The following is a 14,738-nucleotide window of genomic DNA, read 5'->3' on the forward strand; positions in this document are numbered from 1 at the left end:
CCCTGGGGAAGCTAACGTCATAGCTGACGCGTTGAGAAAAAAGGCAATAGTTGAGTTGTGAACGATGTTCGCTCGGCTTAGCATTAGAAATGCCAGAAGTTTGTTGGCTGAATTGAAAGTCAAACCGGTGTTGTTTGACCAGATTAGAGCAGCGCAATTAGATGATACCAAATTGGTGAGAAAAAGAGAAAATATTTGTATGTATATGATTTTTCTATAATTTCTTAAATTAGATTAAGCAAGCAATATATATATGATATGATTTTATATGAATTTCAAATTTAATTCCATTTTGAGATTTGATCCTCACATGTACTTTTTGTTCAATTACTTATTTATATAACTATGAATTATTATCTAAGATGTTTAGGGTAAACCAAAGAAATATATTGATGATGTGTCAGGATAAAAATGAATGTATGAGAAATTAATGAAGGTTTTAAGGCATGTATTAATATCATTTTTTTAATGTTCTATTCGTCCTCACCTAAATTGTGCTGTGCGCAAGAGTTATTGACAAATAAATCTCGAGGATACAATGAAACATTATGATTGTTTACGTTTTGCATTGACGGAAATAGTCTACTAAGCATTGAGTAGAGCATGCAAGAATATCAATTGTAGAAATTCTTTATAGAATAATATAAAAATAATAGAAGATGGAGAGGAATCAAAAGAAGTAAAATTTCTATATCTTTTGTGTACCAAACAAATAAATTTTGACTCCTATTTATAGGAGTTCTCATGTCTCTTCATAAATATATAATTATCCAATTAATGCATATTTGTATAGTCACGTTTATTAAGAATTAACACATTACTTGAATAATCATACATTTTAGTAATAAGAGACATAACTCATCACTATGAATAGTAATAACTCTTGATTAATAATCAAGTGACATAACATTTGGTATTTAATGGACATAAATCACCATGAAAAGTGACAACTCTTAACCTACTTATAACTTTTCATTTGCAACTATTGAAATATTATACATATATATTGAAAATATTTCAATCATAAAACTATACTCGACACTACGAAAAAGGATAAATGTTGGCCATGTTTTCATATACTTTATGATAGAAATTGATTTCAATTTGAGATTTAAAAAACAAATGAAAATGTAACTTTATTATTGTATTAACTTAAAATTCTATAAAATTAAAAGAAATTAAATGATAATTTCAACAATTTTGAAGATAGGGCAAGTCTCCTACCATCTACATCCATCATTAATTGTTATGCTATAAATCCTTAAGCTTAGAGTATTGGTCTGATGATCAGGGTATTCACCGTCTTAGGTGTGACTTGAGTTCGAGTCATGTTCGTCACGTTGTTGTTTGGGTTTTACCCTTCTCTTGTAATTCACCAAAAAAAAAAAAAGTGTAGCAGCTGTCATAATCATTAAAGGAATATTGAAAATTCTTTTCTCAAAAAAGTGTAACTATATTATAGCAATTTGATGTTCTTATATAAGAAAACAATCTAATGTATCATAAATTATACACCGTCATTTGATACTCTAATAAATTGACACATATATAATCTAATTCTAAAGACTTAACATTTAATGAATCTTTTAATTATTATTGATAATTAATTGCTAAAATAACAAATCTTAAACATTGAATAAATTTAAATTAAATAATTTTAAATAAATCTTACATTTAAATATATATTAGTTGAAATCAGGAGTTTATATTTAAAAATTCTAAATTTTGGTCATTTTGATGGATATTAATAATTAGTTTACATTTATTTTAAATATTAAATATTAAATATCTTAATTTATCTTAATCACAATACAAACAATTATAATTTCAAAATTTTAAAATTTAAAATACAGAAGTTAATATTGCAACTTAGCCTAATGTCGCGTAGAGAAAAAAAATGGCTTTCTTTGTGCTCTTAGTTTTTTGGGGGTACAATGTTCCCCTAATTTCACGTAGCCTTGCAATTAATTATTGATGTCAATTAATGGATTTAAATGAATATGTCAAAAAAAAAGACATGAATTTTCGGATAAATTGTTTTAAAATTGATTCAAATAATATATAAAATTATATATCAATCGGTTTTATTTTAATATTATATATATCAATTATAAACTAAATTATAAACTAGGTTTTAGTTTATAATATAAAATAATATTATAATTTTTAATAGATATTTTAAAATTGATTCAAATAATATATAATTTTGCTTAATTCACTTAATATGCACGATTTCCTAAAAATATTGGCTGTCAAACGACTACATTAAAATAATAAATAAATAAATAAAAGCCAGATGCCTTTCTTGAATTACAATACAATTTAAGCATAGATTAAATACATTATAAACATGGAGAACTCAGGATTTTACTTTAAGGGTAAATTTTCTAAATTTAATGATCTTTTAATGTAAAAAGTGTCCATTTTTAAATATTTTTATCAAATAAATTAATTTAATATTTTTAAAAATGTAAAAATTTAACTGTAAATTAAAAAAATCATATTATATAAAATTAAATTTTATTTTTCAATATGTAGAAAATGATAACTAATACTATACTAAAAATTTCATAAATATCATTATAATTCCAAAATTTAAATTAAAAAAACTTGACATTAGTCATATTTCTCAATACTATTCATTCTAAATTGCACATTCTGCTTTTTTATAAGATCGAGCTCATCAGTGATAGAATCTATTGAAAATCTCGAGCTATCTCTTTTTCGGTGCATGCCACCAAGTAAGTTTGTTGTGAAGCCTTGCCTTCATTATTTTCATGGCTAAAAATGCTTGATTAGTTGTTGCAGTAATAATATATTAAACAACATATTAGGAAAAAAAGAAAAAAATAATAAGTCAAATAAATAAAGAACATAATCTATACAAAAATATTTATCGAGAGGCCTTTTGCGTAAGGAGTCGAGAGGAAGATCATTTTTATTTTTTTACTCTGTGCTCACAGTCTTAGCATCAAACTCCTTTCTTTTTCTCTCGGCAATGCCGACACCTTACAAGAGGAAGATAATTCCTTAGCAAGATATACAAATCAAAATACAAGAAAGTCACTAACCTAATATGTATGGATATTGGCCAAATCAATTAATTCTGAAATTTGGCTTTAAAGTTCATATTAGGCTTCTAAGTTTAGTCTTTTAAAGCCATCATACATCAATATTTGATTATTATTATTAAAGTTATATAATTAAAAACTAAAAAAATACTTTGTTAATATAAATTATAACATTATAGCTTAAGGGGTGAGTAAATGTTATATAATGTGGACACTAAATCTAAACTACATGATAATTTATAAATAAAATTTAAAAATTCTAAGGGAGCGACCGCCCCTGGATCCATCCGTGGTTACAAATATCAATTAAAAGAAATAAAATCAACCAATTAAAAATGGGATTTTCGATTCCATTACTATGTATATTCAAATAAAAATCAAATATCAATTGATCAAAGGAATTTCTAGTCTCATATATTTTTAACAATATAGAGCTGATTTGTAGCATCGTAATTTAGAACTGGGAGCCTTTGGTGATTCAAATGTGGTGGATTAAGTGTTGCGGCCGGGTGCGTCGGTTCAGAGGATCAGTGAATCAAACAGAAAGCAGTGGGACCAAAAGTGAAATTAAGGAAGCTTGATGAAGGGACTAAACCTACAACTCTAAATTCGGTGTCTGCATATGTTAGACAAGCAATACAGAATGATGGATATATCTTATGTTAAAACGATAAAACCACCACTCCAACCCTACTTTGATTTACGTGAATTTTCATGGAATGAGATCATTCTATTATCAATCCTTTATTATCTGCGATCTATGCGAATAAGTCCTGCTTTAAGTTTCTATTTTTTCAATGCAATTTCAATTATTATTTATTTAAATATTTTTAAAATAATTTCTTTTGTTTTCATATAGTTATTTATTGAAAAATTATGTCTTCATTTTAAGGAAATTATTATAATATATATAAGAATTACATTATATGTTTCATAAAAAATATGCTGCAATTTAAAAGTAAAAAAAAGAAAAGAGAAATATAAAGATTTATTTAATTATTATTTCCGAAATAATCAAAGATACACGGACTTCCATTAAAAAGTACTCCTTACCATTTTATTTTGCAATGCTACTTTTATTGGAATGTTGCAATTTATGAATTTTTTTTTTGATAGAATGACTGGGTATTTATTATGAAAGAAAAAATAATAATAATAATCCAATCAGCCCAAATCAAAGGCCTAAGTCAAAGCACCAAACAGAAAAGAACCAATCTAATTTTCAACCTAAACAAATATAAAATTACACCCCCCAAGAAACGTCAATCAAAAAGCTAGAAAATTAAAAGGAAAAAGACAAAAGCATTAATTGAAATTAAATCTACCGAATGAAACCTATCCCAGTCATTAATCAGAAACAGCTGGAAACCATAAAGGCTATTGAAGAGTCATTTCCAAGGTCCCATCTGTTATGTCGATAGCTCTTCCCCATAGATTTAAACTTCATTAAGCTATCTGTTTTGGATGCTGCTCCTTCACCCAACTCTTCAATCCGGATTTCTTTGCCAATCTTCATCCAAGGTTGAAATGTGGCGGTCCAGTTCTTCTCCTATCAGGTAAATGTTTTCTTCTTTCGCGAGAGCTCTCTTTGCTAGACCATGTGCATGTGTATTCTCTGATCTATGTATGTGTTTTAAAGTAAGATCTTGAAAAAAGGATTTCTTGTTCTGAATATCTTTAATAATGGCACCTATTACCGATTTATCTGTTGACATCGCCTTGCTCTTCTTTATGACGGTTTTTGAGTCTCCCATAATTCTAATTGACTGAGATCCTAAAGCAATCCCTAATTTCATGCCTTCTAAACATGCATATGCCTCTGCTGCGAATGGTGAGGGAACATTTCTGTGGATAACCGTTTTTATCACCAGTAGATTTCCCCTCATATCCCAACCAACTAGTCCTGTCGCTGATTTGAAGGTTCTACTATCCAGTGTTGCATCAAATTTGATCGATATTCTCGGTACGTTTTCCTGTATACTGTGACTCTTGAAAATTTTTTTCTCAATTTTCTTCTCAGCATTTATTCCCTCATATTCTACCATATGTCTTTGAATATTCTGAGCTAATCCCCTTCCTGTTGAATTTTTGCCCTCGTGAATGAGTTTGTTTCTAAAGGACCATATCAACCATAACGCATAGCAGAAAAGCCGACACTGGTAATTGTTGTTGTTCTTGAAAACCCAGGTTAGCCACTCCCATGTATTTTGACTCGTATTCTCCATGACCCATGCTAAGTTTAATGCTTGCCACACTTCTCTTGTAAAAGGACACTCTCGGAAAACATGAAGACTCTCTTCTACTCCAAAATAACATCGTGGACAGCGGGCAGTTGAACTAACCCTCCTCAACCTGAGATTACCAAAGTGAGGGATATAATCCCATGAAATCCTCCAGATTGTAATTGCAATTTTTGAAGGCAATTGTAGGCTCCATAATTTTTTGTAAAAATTTCTTATTTCGGTCTGTAATAGGTAGTCATTAGCTGTAGAAGCATCTTGTAGTAGTTTATACGCACTACGTACTGAAAACTCACCAGATAGTTCTCCACTCCACACCTGAATATCCTCATGTTCGGTCTCTGCCAGAGGAATTTGTAGAATCTTCCGAGCAGTATCTTCTTGAAAGGTACTTTTAATTAAGTCTGACTTCCATTTTCTACTTGAATTGTCAATGAGGTCTGAAACTAACTGTAATTCTCTTCTGTTTGTGCTATTAAGCTCAGCCACCTTGTCAATCCCCTGAATCCAGTTGTCTTCCCAGATAGAAATGCTACTCCCTTTACCAACTCTCCAACCCAATCCTCTTTGGAGAAGTCCTTTTGCCCCCCAGATGCTCTTCCAGGTAAATGAAGGTAAATTCCCCAACTCTGCGTTTAAAAAACTGGACTGTGGAAAATATTTAGCCTTCAAAACTCTGGCTAATAAAGAATTTGGGAAATTAATGAGACTCCAACCTTGTTTAGCTAATAACGCAATATTAAATTGACTAAGATCTCGAAAGCCTAGACCACCATTTTCTTTTAACGAACAAAGGTTTTTCCAAGTGCACCAATGAGTTCCCCTTTTGCCCCCTCCTTTTTGCCACCAGAATCTTGCTATAATACTCTCCATTTCATCACAAAGAGCTCTCGGCAGTAAGAAACATGCCATAGAATAAGTCGGAATAGCTTGCAAAATGGCCTTTATAAAAATTTCTTTCCCTCCTTGTGATAAAAATCTGTTGCTCCAGTTATCAATACGTTTTTTGATTCGATCCTTTAAACTCTGAAAAGATTCTTTTTTCTTTCGCCCCACCATATTCGGTAGCCCTAGATATCGTTCAGGTTCACTAGTCCTACGTACCCCCAACACATCAACCACTTGTCCCCTATCCTCCTCCAACGTGTTTTTACTAAAGAATACCGTTGATTTATCAAAATTTACACATTGTCCCGAGCAAACTTTGAATTCACACAAAATATCCTTTATGATGTTTGCACCCCTGCTAGTTGCCTCTCCAAACAGTATGCAGTCATCAGCAAATAAAAGATGAGATACCTGTGGACCGTATCTACTCACCCGTACACCTTTGAGACGATCTCTCTTCATTGCTAACCTCAGCAAGCTCGATAAACCTTCACCACATATCAGGAATAAAAACGGGCTTAATGGGTCCCCTTGTCTAAGTCCTCTGGTTGGTACAAATTTATCTCCTCTGTACCCATTTATGACAACTGAATAAGCAACAGATGACACACATTTCATAATGGCATTTACCCAACTAAAATCAAACCCCATCTTTTTCATGACCTCCTCTATAAGTTTCCATTCTACCCTGTCATAAGCTTTACTCATATCGAGTTTAACGGCCATAAATCCTTTTTTCCCCGTTCTCTTTTGCTTTAACTTGTGCAATATTTCGTAAGTGAGTAATACATTATCTGATATTAACCTGCCTGGCACAAAAGCACTTTGCGCTTCATCAATACATTTGCCAATAACACTTCGAAATCTGTTTGCAAGTACCTTTGCAATAATTTTGTAAAGTACATTGCATAGACTAATTGGCCTAAATTGCATCATAGTTGATGGATTGCTGACTTTGGGAATAAGCACTATATTTGTGGTATTTATTGGACTAATCTCCATATTTCCGTTTAAAATTTGTAGACAAAAAGATAGGACGTCATCCCCAACAATCTGCCAACACTTCTGATAGAATAATGCTGGAAACCCATCCTCCCCTGGTGCTTTTGTAGGTCCCATTTCAAAAACAGCTTCTCTAATTTCCTCTCTGGAATATGGTTCTGTAAGTTTTCGGTTGTCATCCGCATGAATGCAGCGTTCTATCCCTGATAGAATATGATCATAATTCCCATTCTCTCTTGCCGAAAATAAATTCTGAAAATAAGACTTAGCCACACCCTCAATGTCTTGAATGAGCTCCATTTCTCTACCCTCTTCATCTTTCAGCTTATGAATGATATTCTTTTTTCTCCGTTGTGAAGCTTGGCTATGAAAGAAAGCAGTATTTTTGTCCCCTAATTTCAACCAGTTAATTCTAGCTCTCTGTTCCCAATAGCATTCGTCCTTCTCAATCTCAAAATTCAAGTTTATTTTTGTATCAATCAATTCAGCTAAGGTCTCTTCATTTCTGGTTGCTTCAGCTAACTCGCCAAGTTTCTTCGTAAGCATCTGTTTTGTCTTCTGCCTATTTTTTTAACTGCCCAGCCCAAATCTGCAATCCTTTCTTTAAATTATCTAGCCTCTTTAATATTTCCTCTGACGAATTCTCCCATAGTTTTTTGACTTCTTCCATGAAAGATTCTTCCAACAGCCACCATGCTTCAAATCTGAAATTGTTATCCCTTACTCGTTCTGCAAATCTCCTGGTATTAATAAGAAGAGGACAATGGTCTGAAAATCAATGAGCAAGATGTTGAACTTTAATTTCTGGAAACATAACAATCCAATTTGTGTTAGCTACTCCTCTGTCCAAACGTTCTTGGATGTTCGTCTCTGGTAAGTTGCCTCTCTCCCAAGTAAAACGCCTGCCCTCAAAACCCACATCATTCAATCGGCATTCCTCTAATGTTTTCCTAAAAATTTCCATCCTTCTTTCATCCCTAGGTAACCCTCCTTTTTTTTCAAATCCATACATAATTTCATTGAAGTCTCCGCAAACCAACCAAGGGGTTTCTCTATCATTAGCTAAACTTTTCAAAACCTCCCACGAATCATTCCTATCCTGTATGTATGGGGAACCATAAAATCCTGTAAATCTCCAATTAATTCATTTTTCCTTATCTTCAACGATCACATCAATATGTCTTTTAGAGTAACTACGAAGCATAACTTCAATGTCAGTTCGCCAAGCTAAGCACAACCCTCCTCTCGTACCTTCAGATTCCACTTCGATTCCATTTGCGAAACCACACCTCCTGTGAGTAATTTCCATTTGTTTCTTATTAATTTTAGTCTCCATAAAGAAGACTATTTGGGGATTATTAATTTTCATTGTGCCCGGTCGGCATGCTTTTTGGCAGCCGCCGATATTAGAGAATGTACGCCTTCCATCTCCCCTCTATTTCTCCTTTTTCCTTCCTCCCCTATTAAAGTTTCATCTTCCAAATCATGCTCCATAGCCATTTGCATCTGATAAGACCAGATTTTATTTCTCTGTTGTTCTTCATGTGTTGCCCTCCCCTCAAGGCTAATCCCTAATTTGGATCAATAGCTTTGCCCCTCTTTCCTTTTGAAGCCTCATTCTGCTCGTTTAACCCGTCAAACCTACTCTCCATCCAGCCTTCTCCAAGTTTCCCTTCCCCCTCCTCTCGTAGCCAAATGCTATTCATTGATAGAGCTCTTCGAGATGGTGCCCGTAATGTTAAATCCCATCCCATTTCAGCAATCTCCCCTCCAACCCTCATTCTCTCTTCACAGAAAGAGTCATTATGACCTAAACGTCCACAGAAAAAACAAAACAGCGATAGACGCTCATACTTAAATTTAACATATGAGCATATCCCACCAAACATAATCTGTTTCTTTCTTTTCAAAGGTTTCCTAATATCAATCTGCACTCTTATTCTCATAAAATTATGAGTCTCCTTTCCCAACTTAGATACATCGTACTCCATGAAAACTCCAATAAAATTGCCCAGCTGTGTTGCTAGGCTTTCAGTAAATAAACCTATTGGGACATCATGAATTTGTACCCAAAAAGGGCTAAAAATTAGTGGTATCGTCAATGGATTTTCTCCCCTTCTCAGTTTGCAGAGTATTAATAAATGATTATTAAAAGTCCACGGTAAACCCTTCAGAACTCTTTCCAAATCCATACTGTGAAAAAATTTAAAAAGGTACCTTTTTTCTCCCAGATCTCGAATTTGTACCCCACAGACAGGGTGCCACAAATTTGCCATGGTGCTTCTCATAGTTGGAAAATGTATTATGCTTGCTGTTAAAAAACAACCTACAAGCTGAAAATCTTCACGTTCTTTTTGCATGCATGGATCAGTCTGGATCTGTAAAATTTCCTCTTCTTCTTCATTGAGCGACAATTGTGCTAATTCTGTTTCCATGATTGCAGGAATTGATGTTCAGAAAAACTCTCCCGTCCTCCCTATCGTCTGAGCAAAATTGTATTCAAGCCGATTTCAAGAAAAAAGAACAAAAGCAATCTACGAAAAACCTAAAAATATCATGCCAAAGGCGGCAGACAGAAACGTGCTAGGGTAGCAGACTACATTTATGAATTATTTAAATACACTAAAAATTGTTTAGTAAAAATTGGTAAAAAAAATAGTTTAAAATACACAGAAGTAAATATTTTTATATTAATATTTTTAAAGATTTAGCTAAAGGTAGTTAAAGATTACAGTATTTTCCATTAAAAAAGCTTTCACCCAGTGTATATAAAAAAGGGGTAATTGGTCAAGTTGGAACATAAAGTGCGAACATAGAAGACTATACAACAATGGTTTTAAAAGTTCAATTGTAACACTCTATTCGTTGTCCAAATCATGGGATGCCACATTCGTTGTCGGAACAACTACAATAAGTTACATACAAAATCTCATCTTTAATTGTTAAGTTATGAGTATTACAAGCTTAAAACACGTTATATAATCATTTTTGGATCATATACGACTTACGAAAGTTTAATAACATCACGGGTCAAATTAGGATTAAACTGAAAAGTTTTCATATAATTTCATGTGGGAGTTGCGACTTCCATGGCTTAGTATCGCGGCATTGAAGACAGTAATCAAGCTTTCTAACTTGAGGACCGAACAGTAAGGTTTTCAAAATAAAATAGGACCGACATCGCAACCTCAAGTAGGGGATGTTGTGACGAGATGGCATGATGTCATGTCATTCAGGGTGTGAAGTCACGACATTCATGGCAAACCACTAAATCCCTATTTCAAATGATTTCCACCTAGCATGCTTAACATTATTTGGCACCAAGGCCCTAACTCAACCTTTCCATACTATTAAAACATGTTTAAAACATAGTTATCAAGCTATTAACATCTTTTCCATGTATGACCAAAACAAACTCACAAAATCACAACCTTTATACAACCATTTTAACAATTTCTAGTTTTAGATAAATTATTCATAGGTACATGCCATTGACATAATGAAAAAGGCTATACAAACTTAGGATGAGTCAATTGTTACTGTCTGGATGTTGGCTTCACTTTCTCGGGGCTTTGAGAATACCTGAACTTACACACAGAATAAACAAACCGTATGCTAAGCGATAAGGATCAATGATACTTTCATGATCTAAGATATTTCAAGACAAATACATGTATATATGCACTCAATATCTAACCAAATCGTGTTCTAAAATTTCAACCATTCTTATAATCTTTCAATGCATGAAAGCATACTTATAACCATGTTAGAACAACTTATTCAGCATTGCCATATGCATGACTAACTCTATTTATTTGTCAATTATCAATCATTAACTATATACCGATTCAATATCATTCATGAATCAAAAACATACATTTATTTACCTTTATTAGTATGTCATCTAGCGTCATATTCAATTATCATTTACCTGTTTAACTATCTTTCAACCTCTTTTCTGGAGTCATTTGACTCATTCACGTTCGTTTCGACCCCCAGGGCTCGTTTTCAACTAATTTGCACATTAGATTACTTACTTTATTTATCACAATTCACATATTCATGCAAATAATCTCATATCATCATGCCATCTCATTTATATGCCATTTACCAAGTTTACCAATTATGTGACTCGAACGGTTACACGGATCGTCAACCAACACACCAACTGGAACCGAAGTGCATCATCGAATAAATCGAAGTAAAGGAAATTGGTACATCAAGTGCATACTAGAATACGAAACACATCATTGATGTACAAAGCACATATTGGCACACAAGGTGAATATTGATGCATAAGCATGTAAACCCATACTCAATCCAATAATATGACTAGGGGTGTTCAAACTTCGATTAAAATTGAATTAATCGATCAAACCTATTTAATTTGGTTAATCGGTCGATTAACCAATCTAGTTCAATCGGAGGTTGATTAAAGGTTTTTTGGAATTTTGGTTAACGGTTAATTCTGTTCAAAATTGGGTAATTAATTGAATTGATTGAACTTAATAAATAATATTATATATTATATGCATTAGGTTATTATTAGTCCAGTTAATTCGGTTAATTCGGTCAAATGAACATTATAAATTTATTTTTTATATGTCTTGTACTTGTTTTAACAAAACAAAGAAACAAAATATATAAATTTCGATTAATTCGGTTAACCAATTAAATTAACCAAAATATTTCAGTTCGGTTATTTTTTTTTAAAAAAAAATTTGGTTCGATTAACGGTTAAAGGATTAAAAAGTGTAAGAAAATATAATGTCGTATGTAGTATTAATATGTCAGGAACAATGATAATGCAATACAATGCAATAGCGGTAATACAATAGACTACTTGTAATCGGATAGAGTTGAAAATTAGAAGAATTTTGTTAAGGCCTGTATAAACAGTTTCCTTGAGACAGATTCAACCTCTCCTTGGTGCTTTGAGTAACATTGGACGTCTGTCTCCCAGGATACAACAACAAACGATCACAGTAGTAGCACAACAACAGTGATCAATTGAACATAATCTTGCCTTTCTCTATCACCAGGAGAAATGAATTTAGAAGGAATTTTTGATATTGATGGTTTTTGATGACGTGCTTTTGAAATCTCCTAACTTGGCTTTATATAGAGGAGAGGAAATGAATGAAGAGATTTAGATTGATTTATGAAGAGATTTGTTGAAAAATTAATAGATATAAGTGAATAGAGACAATGAATGAAAATAAATGCAATATTAAACCAAGAGATACAATTGTTCAAAAGATACAATTGTATGAAAAATGCAATATTAAACCAAGAGATACAATTTTTTAATTTGAGCGTCAATTTATCATTCATCACTCAACAATTATTTTCCCACAATCCCCATATGAATGAAATTGATGGATCAATGAGACTCAAAGACTCAAAGAGGTGATAGATTCTACATTCGATATTTGCATAGGATAGGTATGCATCAACCTTTGAACTTTCCCTTGTGAAAGTGTATTTACTTTACTAGCTGACCAGTAGACGTGATGTCCTTGAACTGTTCTGTTGTTTGTGTAAAAGATGATATTCCACACTCAAATACCTCAATGGCAAGATTTTTTGTTCTGATGGGTATGTTCATATGGTCGTGAACATCTTCTTGGTTTTACAAGAGCTTAGAGAACTATGCCCCAATAGTCTTCTTGAAGCGGCCCCACTTCACTATCACATATTTGACTTATGTTGTTCGTTTCACCAAAACAAACAATGGTCATTAAAAGCATTGCTTAACCTTTTCTACATTTTAATAACTATTTTTATTATAGGAATGAACTCGGGATAAGAACCCCCACAATGACCTTACAAGGTCTATGCAAGTAGGTTGTCCCATTGAATCTAGATCTTGGGATCTCCGGTCAACTAGGTTTGGTTTTCCTTCACATAGCACCTTAAATATTCATGGGCTTTAGTCCATTCCTTTCGATGTTTTATCAACTTTATATTGTTTTAACCCTTTGGTTAGCAGATCCGTAGTGTTATCTTTTGATCTTACAAAATCAATAGAGATAACTCCAGTTGAGATCAATTGTCTAATGGTATTGTGTCTTGACTTACCATTATACATTATGCTCTGTGCTCTACCAATTGTTGTTTGGTTATCATAATATATGCATATTGTGGGCATAGGCTTTGGTCATTCAGGAATATCCTCTAAAAAGTTTCGTAGTCATTTTGCTTCTTTTCTAGATTTGTCTAGAGCTACAAACTTAGATTCCATCATGGATCTGGTTATAATCATTTTCCTTGAAGATTTTCATGACACAGCTCATCCTCTTAATGTGAAAATATAACCACTTATGCTTTTGGTATCTTGAATATCAGATATCCAACTAGTATAGGAAAATCCTTCTAACACAGCAGAATCTCTAGAATAATGTAATCCATAGTTCTGAATATATTTGAGATATCTCAGTACCCTCACAATCGCTTTCCAGTGGTTCTCCCCTGGATTGCTTGTGAATCTGCTTAAACTTCTTACAGTGAAAGTAATATCAAGTTTAGTGCAACTCACAAGGTACATTAGACTGCCTATGACTCTTGCATATTCCACTTGGTCAACACTTTCACCTTTTTTTCGGATAAATGTTGACTTATATCTATTAGAGTTATGGTTACACCAAAACTAGCCTTGACAAATTTCTCAAGAATCTTGTCTACATAGTGTGATTGAGTCAATACGAGTCCTTCAGATGACCTTTTAATTTGGATGCTCAAAATCATGTCAGCAAGTCTCATATCTTTTATGTCAAATCTTGAATTTAATAAGTTTTTGGTACGTTTTTCCATTTCAGTGTTACTTCCAACAATGGGTATGTCATCAACATATAAACATAGAATTACATATCCATCAATAGTGGTTTTGACATACACACATTTGTCACACTCATTAATTTTAAATCCATTTAATATCATGACACTATCGAACTTTTCATGCCACTTCTTTGGTGCTTGCTTAAGCCTATACAAAGACTTCACCAATCTATAGTATTTTCTTTCTTGCCTTGGAGCTACATAACCCTTAGGTTTTTCCATGAAATCTCCTCATCAAGATCTCCATTTAGAAAAGTTGTTTTAACATCCATTTGATGAACTTCTAGATTCTACAAAATGGCAATAGCAAGTATCATCCTTATAAAAGTTATTCTTAATATAGGAGAAAATGTATCAAAGTAATCAATACCTTCCTTTTGTCTATAACCTTTTATAACCAATCACGCCTTGTACTTATCAATTGTTCCATTTGCTTTTATTTTTCGTTTGAAAATCCATTTAGAATTTAGTGGTTTAATTCTATGAGGTAGATCCACTAATTCCCACGTATGATTTTTCATGATGGAATCAATTTCACTCTTGATAGCATCTTTCTAAAAAATGCTTTCAGATGAGCAAATAGATTCACTATAAGTTTGAGGTTCAGTCTCTAGCATATAGGTTAGAAAATCTGATCCAAAGGACTTTTCCACTCTTACCCTTTTACTTCTTCTTGGCTTTGCCTCTACTTTAACTTCTT

General features: G+C 32.7%; 1 long non-coding RNA gene across 7 annotated transcripts; it reads left to right on the top strand.

Annotated features, from left to right (window-relative positions):
• Positions 1-4,497: 4,497 nt before the first annotated feature.
• On the top strand, positions 4,498-9,796 carry LOC128035964 (uncharacterized). 7 transcript variants are annotated; one of them, XR_008192658.1, is made up of 5 exons: positions 4,498-4,627; positions 4,946-5,258; positions 5,341-5,699; positions 5,797-5,925; positions 9,645-9,796. It is a non-coding gene; the product is annotated as an uncharacterized LOC128035964 (long non-coding RNA). The 7 variants fall into 7 exon arrangements; XR_008192659.1 differs by having other exon boundaries at positions 4,538-4,627; positions 4,943-5,258; XR_008192657.1 differs by having other exon boundaries at positions 4,550-4,627; positions 4,908-5,258.
• The last annotated feature ends 4,942 nt before the right edge of the window (positions 9,797-14,738 follow it).

This window comes from Gossypium raimondii, chromosome 13 (genome assembly GCF_025698545.1).
Source record: "Gossypium raimondii isolate GPD5lz chromosome 13, ASM2569854v1, whole genome shotgun sequence".
In the NCBI taxonomy this organism is placed as follows: Eukaryota; Viridiplantae; Streptophyta; class Magnoliopsida; order Malvales; family Malvaceae; genus Gossypium; species Gossypium raimondii.